General features: G+C 37.7%; 1 pseudogene; it reads right to left on the minus strand.

Moving 5' to 3' along the window:
- Positions 1–2346: 2346 nt before the first annotated feature.
- LOC100667990 (PC4 and SFRS1-interacting protein-like) lies at positions 2347–4056 on the minus strand (annotated as a pseudogene).
- Positions 4057–7860: the final 3804 nt, after the last annotated feature.

The raw sequence follows: 7860 nt of genomic DNA on the forward strand, positions 1-7860 counted from the left end.
AGCACTTACTAATGAAGATCAAAGACCACAGTCTTCAGGATGGATTGCACCTCAACATAAAGAAAACAAAAATCCTCACAACTGGACCAATGAGCAACATTATGATAAACGGAGAAAAGATTGAAGTTGTCAAGAATTTTATTTTACTTGGATCCACAATCAACAACCATGGAAGCAGCAGTCAAGAAATCAAAAGACGCATTGCATTGGGTAAATCTGCTGCAAAGGACCTCTTCAAAGTGTTGAAGAGCAAAGATGTCACCTTGAAGACTAAGGTGTGCCTGACCCAACCCATGGTATTTTCAATTGCAACACAGGCAAGTGAAAGCTGGATAATGAATAAGGAAGACCGAAGAAGAATTGACGCCTTTAAATTGCCACTTTGGAGCAGAATATTGAATATACCATGGACTGCCAAAAGAACGAACAAATCTGTCCTGGAGGAAGGGCAACCAGAATGCTTCTTAGAAGCAAGGATGGTGAGACTGCGTCTTACATACTTTGGACATGTTGTCAGGAGGGATCACTCCCTGGAGGAGGACGGGGTCAGTGGAAAAGAGGTAGACTCTCAACAAGGTGGATTGACACAGTGGTTGCAACAATGAGCTCAAGCATTACAAAGATTGTAAGGATGGCTCAGGACCAGGCAGTGTTTCATACTGTTGTGCATATGGTCACTATCAGTCGGAACTGACTTGAGGACACCTAACAACAACAACAACAACATAATTCTAGGCAATAAATGTATTTTTTATGGTATATGGAGAAAGAAACCACACCAAAAACCAAATCTCTGTATTTTTTGTTCCTTTCATTATTATAATTTTTTACAGAAGTAATAAATCTATCATGAAAATACTATACTCAAATTCTACAAAACTCACAAGCAGTGAAAAGTCAGTCTGGTGAAGCCTAGATTGGTAAATTATGTACAAAAATCTTAATAGTTGGGAAAGAGGAAAGTGTTATATAATCAAGAGTTTTTTTTTTTTAATGTAACTTTTATCTATCACTAATTACACTTTAACATACATACTAATTGCAAATATACCGCAACCATAATGTCTGCAAATGCAGTTTAACATTTTCTAAATAAATTTCTCCTTCATTTAGTGTATAAAGCATTATTTCTGCAGAAGTACGATTAATGATAAAGTTTAAAAAATCTGAAACAAAGATAAAACAAGACAAAACTCCCTCAGAGCAAGTCTTAAATTTCAAAACCTGTGCTTACAAAATCTAAAATTTTAACACTAAGTATTTCCGACGGAAACCATTACATACTTCTCAAATGTTCTCTATGTTCCAGGTACATCATCCTAGTTATATAGAGAAATTGCCTTCTGTGATTTTTTCAATCTCCCTTTCTTCAGTAAATGTTTTCTTTCTTAGTGCTGGCCTTGTGCTTGTCTCTGCTTTTTTTCTCTTTTTTTATGGAAACCCTGGTGGCGTAGCGGTTAAGTGCTAGGGCTGCTAACCAAAATGTCAGCAGTTCAAATCCACTAGGTGCTCCTTGGAAACTCTATGGGGCAGCTCTGCCCTGTCCTATAGGGTTACTATGAGTCGGAATCAACTCGAAGGCAACAGGTTTGGTTTTTTTGGTTATTTCCATTATGGAGCCTTGGTGGTGCAGTGGCTAAGAGCTCAGCTGTTAACTAATAGGTCAGCAATTCGAATCCACCAGTCACTCCTTTAAAACCCTATGGGGCAGTTTTCCTCTGTCCTATAGGGTCGCAATGAGTTGGAATCAACTCAATGGTTATGAGATCTCCATTAAGTTGTGGCTGATTTTTGTCTCGAGCATCAGATATTGTAATTAGAGCCTTTTTCCACTTTTTTCATTGGACCTTTTGTTCCTTGATCTTTAGTTTTATTCACCTCTTCATGCTGTCTTTGCTCAAGAAGAGGTTTATTCAGCAACTTTGATCAGAGTCTCTTTCACCAACCAAAAACATGTTCTTAAACTTCTTATACAACACTGTGGACTTTTCCCTGATAACCTGACAGTCTTAGACCTTTAGTGCTGCTATAGCGGAAATACCACAAGTGGATGGCGTTAACAAAGAGAAGTTTGTTCTCTCACAGTCCAGTAGGCTAGAAGTCCCAATTCAGGGTGCCAGCTCCAGGGGAAGGCTTTCTCTCTGTGTCGGCTCTGGAGGAAGGTCCTTGTGATGTATCAGTCTTCCCTTGGTCTGGGAGCATCTCAGTGCAGGAACCTCAAGTCTAAAGGACGCTGTCAGCTCCCAGTGCTGCTTTCTTGATGGTATGAGGTCCTCATGTCTCTCTGCTTGCTTCTTTCTTTTATATTTCAAAAGAGACTGGATTAAGACACCACTTAATCTTGTAGACCTCATCAAATTAACTGCCGTTAATCCATTTTACTTCATCAGAGTGACAGGATTTACAACACACAGGGAAATCACATAAAATGGTGGACAACTACATAATACTGAGACTAATGGCCCAGCTAAGTTGACAGGTATTTTGGGGGGACACAGTCAATCCATGACACTGACCAACTTTGAATCTCCTTGATTTTGTCAGTATTGTCATCATTGCTGTGTGTTCTCAGATTATAGCGTGTTCATCCAATACCTCCATGGATCTGTTCATGTCAACAGTGTCAATCTGAGTGAAATTTTTTATCTCAGAGTGTATCATTTGAAGCCGATGACCCATTGATGTTTCTTTCTTCTTCTCTACTTAATATTTTACTTCTTTCCTTCATCCTTATTCTGCTGTTCTGTTTCCATTTGTTGTCTTGCTTGCATTTTCTATCTGCTACCTTGGTCATGTTGGCCTTTCAGCATATTTTTTCAATGAGCAGCCTGAAAGTTACTTTCACCTTGCCTATTCTTTCACCTTCTTGATTGTCATCTTCTTCAGAATAAGATGTTGATGTAACTGTTTTTTGACATGACTTCTTTATTCCTCTCATTTTTTTTCAGCTGCTTTTTGGGCTTGTCTTCTTTCTGACCCTTTAACCCTTTTTAGATTGTTCCTTTTTCCCTTTTTTTTCTTACTTTTATCTTCTTTTGTTACTGTGTCACTATGAAGGACAAGACTGTTTTACCAATTTTGTTCTGCCTTTGGTTTTGGAATCTTGACTTGTGAAGTTGCAGTCTGTTATGGGTTGAATTATGTCACCCAAAAATATGCATTGTAAATCTTAACCTCTATGATCCCATTCTGGAATGGACTGTCCTTGTTATGTTAATGAGACAGGATTAGTGTAGGGTATATCTTGAGTCAATCTCTTCAGAGATATGAAAGATATTAAACAAGTAGGCAAATGGGAGATGGGGTAAGATAGATGCCAAAACACCTGGAGGTCTCAAAATTACCAGAAAGCAGAAGCTGGAGAGACAAGGGCCTTCTTCCTGAGATGACAGAGAGTGAAAGCCTTCCCCTTTAGCTGATGCCCTGAATTCAGACTCTAGCCTCTTAAACTGTGAGAAAATAAATTTGTTTGTTAAAGCCACCCACTTGTGGTATTTCTGTTATAGCTGCCCTAGATAACTAAGACACAGCCCATTCCTTTTTGGATTCTCTTTTAGATTAACAGATGCTGCTCCTGTTATCACTACTCCTGCCTCTTCAGTTTCTCCTTGTTTCTCTTCCTCTTCTGGTAGTTTTTATAGTAATTATGTCAATTGCTTTAGTCACATTCTTCTGGCTGGTTTTTCTTCATTGTTAGGGTTTCCTTTGAAACACTAGTTTCTTTTTTCCTCAATCTCAATATCAGATGACACATTTGATTGTTTAGTTGATGTTTGTTGCTTTGAAAACCACACTCTCAGATTGTTATCTAGGTCCCAGAAACCTTCCATAAAAATTTTGTTTATTTGCATTGCCGTGACTTTACTTATTTTCTGAGTAATGAAATAAATTCTTTAGTCCTAAAAAAGCAGTTTCCTGAATTAAAAAAAAAAAATTAGTAGTTTATTTGTGACAACTTCACAGCTTCTTCGGAAATTTCATCTACTTGAGCAGGCCAAAATGGTAACTTCTTATCTAGGTGAAGATGATGTTCCCAGGTTTGAAATTGAGAATCATGTTTCAGGGAATACCAGGGGTTCAAACTCTCAGAAGGAGCTGTGGCAGGGAAGGAATATGACCAGATACACAGGTGTCAGTGACAGGTGGAGAAATACAAATAATTTCATATTCTTGTCATAATTCTTACAATTTCATTTGAGTGGACTTGTTTACTTCTTATTTGAACTTGTTTGTTCCTTATTTGTTGATGCATTCAAAAATGCATCAGTTCTTGAACATACTTACTTCCGGCTGGAATCCTTCTTTTCACCTCAGCTACATACACCAATGATCATATCCTAGACTTTTGTACCAATAACTGAATCAGGAGAGGACATGGAATGGGGGATATCATTGCTGATGTCAGAAAGATCCTGGCTGAAAACAGATAATAACAGAAAGATGTTTACCTGTGTGTTATTGACTACTCAAAGACATAAAACTGTGTATATCATAACAAATTATGGATAACATTGCAAAGAATGGGAATTCCTGAACACTTAATTGTGATCATGCGGCACCTATATACAGATCAAAGGGCAGTCAGGACAAGGGGATACTGTGTGGTTTAAAATTAAGTAAGATGTGCATCAGGATGGTATCTTTTCACCATACTTATTAATGTGCATACTGAGCAAATATTACAAAAAAGTGGACTACATAACAACCTGTTATTTGCAGATGTCACAACCTTGCTTGCTGAAAGTGAGGATCACATGAAGCACTTACTGATGAAGATGAAAGACTACAGACTCCATAATTAACCACCCTGCTCCACACACACAAAAAAGCCCCGGACCCTGACAGCTTCAGTGGAGAAGTCTACCAAATTTTCAGAGAAGAGTTAACACCAGTACTACTAAAGGTATTTCAGAGCATAGAAAAGAATGGATTACTTCTGAACTCATTCTATGAAACCAGCATAACCCTGATACAAAAGTCAAGTAAAGACACCACAGAAAAAGAAAAAAGAAAAGAAAAAAAAAACTACAGACCAATATCCCTGATGAACATAGACACAAAAATCCTCAACAAAATTCTAGCCAATAGAATTCAACAACATATCAAAAAAATAATTCACCATGACCAAGTGGGATTCATACCAGGTATGCAGGAATGGTCCAATGTTAGAAAAACAATTAATGTAATCCATCACATAAATAAAACAAAAGACAAGGACCACATGAACATATCAATTGATGTAGAAAAACCATTTGACAAATTCTAACACTCATTCATGATAAAAACTATCAGCAAAAAAGGAATAGAAAGGAAACTCCTCAACATAAAAAAGGCATTTACACAAAGCAAACAGCCAACATCATCCTAAATGGAGAGAGTCTGAAAACATTCCCCTTGAGACTGGGAAACAGACAAGGGTGCCCTTTATCACCACTCTTATTCAACATTGTGCTGGAGGTTCTAATCAGAGCAATAAGGCAAGAAAAAGAAATAAAGGACATCCAAATTGTCAAGGAAGAAGTAAAAATATCCCTATTGGCAGATGATACGATCTTATACACAGAAAAACCCAAGGAATCCAAAGAAAACTACTGGAACTAATGGAGGATTTTAGCAAAGTATCAAGATACAAAATAAAAATACAAAAATCAGTTGGATTCCTCTACATCAACAAAGAGAACTGCCAAGAGGAAATCACCAAATCAATACCATTTACAATAGCCCCCAAGAAGATAAAATACTTAGGGATATATCTAACCAGAGATGTAAAAGACCTATACAAAGAAAACTACAAGGCGCTACTGCAAGAAATCAAAAAAGGCCTACGTAAGTGGAAAAACATACCTTGCTCATGGATAGGAAGACTCAACATTGCGAAAATGTCAATTCCATCCAATGTGATCTATAGATATGATGCAATCCCAATCCAAATTCCAATGACATTTTTTAACAAGATGGAGAAAAAAAATCACTAATTTCCTATGGAAAAGGAAGAGATCCCAGATAAGTAAAGCATTAATGAAGAAGAAGAACAAAATGGGGGGTCTCACACTACCTGAATTTAGAACCTATTATACCACCACAGGAGTCAAAACAGCCTGGTACTGATATAACAACAGATACATAAGCCGATGGAACAGAATTGAGAATCAAGACATAAATTCATCCACCTATGAGCAGCTGATATTTGACAAAATCCCCAAATCTGGTAAATGTGGAAAAGACAGTCTCTTTAACAAATGGTGCTGGCATAACAGGATACCCATCTGCAAAAAAAAATGAAACAACCCATACCTCACACCATGCACAAAAACTAACTCAAAATGGATCAAAGACCTAAATATAAAATCTAAAATGATAAAGATCATGGAAGAAAAAATAGAGACAAGGCTAGGAGTCCTAATACATGGGATAAACAAAATACAAACCATAACTAACAATGCACAATCACCAGAAGAGAAACTAGATAACTGGGAGCTCCTAAAAATCAAACACCTATGCTCCTCAAAAGATTTTACCAAAAGAATAAAAAGACCACCTACAGACTGGGAAAAATATTTTGGCTGTGACATATCCGATCAGGATCAATCTCTAAAATCTATAAGATACTGCAAAACCTCAACAACAAAAAGACAACACAATTAAAAAATGGGCAAAGGACATGAACAGACACTTTACCAAAGAAGACATCCAGGCAGCTAACAGATACATCACGAAATGCTCAGGATCATTAGCCATTACAGAAATGCAAATCAAAACGACACTGAGACACCGTTTTCCCCCAACAAGGCTAGCACTAATCCAAACACACAAAATCACTTACACACTGCTGGTGGGAATGTAAAATGAAGCAACCACCTTGGAAATAGATTTGGTGCTTCCTTAAAAAGCTAGAAATAGAACTACCATACAATCCAGCAATCCCACTCTTTTGAATATAAGAGCCTTCACATGAATACATATATGCACTCTCATGTTCATTGCAGCACTGTTCACAACAGTAAAAAGTTGGAAACAACCTAGGTGCCCACCAACACGTGAATGGATAAACAGTTATGGTACATAAAAAAATACACACAGTTTAATACTAAGCAACAGTGAAGAACAATGATGAATCCACAAAACATCTCACAATATGGATGAATCTGGAAAGCATTATGCTGACTGAAATTAGTCAGTCCCATAAGGACAAATATTTTATGAGACCACTATTATAAGAATTCAGGAAAAGGTTTAAACACAGAGGAAATCATTCTTTGATGGTTACGAGGGTGGAGAAGGAGGGAGAGGGGAATTCGCTAACTAGATGGTAGACAAGAATTATCTCAGATGAAGGGAAGGACAACAAAAAAATACAGGGCAATTCAGCACAACTGGACTAAACCAAAAGCTAAGAAGCTTCCTGAACACAACCAAAAGCTTCAAGGGACAGAGTAGCAGGAACTGGGGTCTGGGGATCATGGTTTCAGGTCTTTTGGCATACAAATTTTATTAAAAAAAAAAAAAAATTCTGCATCCCACTTTGGTGAGTGGCATCTGTGGTCTTAAAAGGTTGTCAGCGGCCACCTAATATGCATCAATTGGTCCTAAACCACCTGGGGCAAAGGATAATGAAGAATACCAAAGACGCAAGGAAAATATCAGCCCAAGAGAAAAAGCGTCACATAAACCAGAGACTACCACCAATAACCGCCCTGACAGGGAACACAACAGAGAGTCCCTGACAGAGCAGGAGAAAAGTGTGGTGCAGAACTCAAATTCTAGTAAAAAGACCAGGCTTAATGGTCTGACTGAGACTGGAGCAACTCTTGAAGACATGCCCCCTGGATGTTCTGTTAACCCAGAACTAAAAACATACCC

This window comes from Loxodonta africana, chromosome 21, assembly GCF_030014295.1.
Source record: "Loxodonta africana isolate mLoxAfr1 chromosome 21, mLoxAfr1.hap2, whole genome shotgun sequence".
NCBI classification, from domain to species: Eukaryota; Metazoa; Chordata; class Mammalia; order Proboscidea; family Elephantidae; genus Loxodonta; species Loxodonta africana.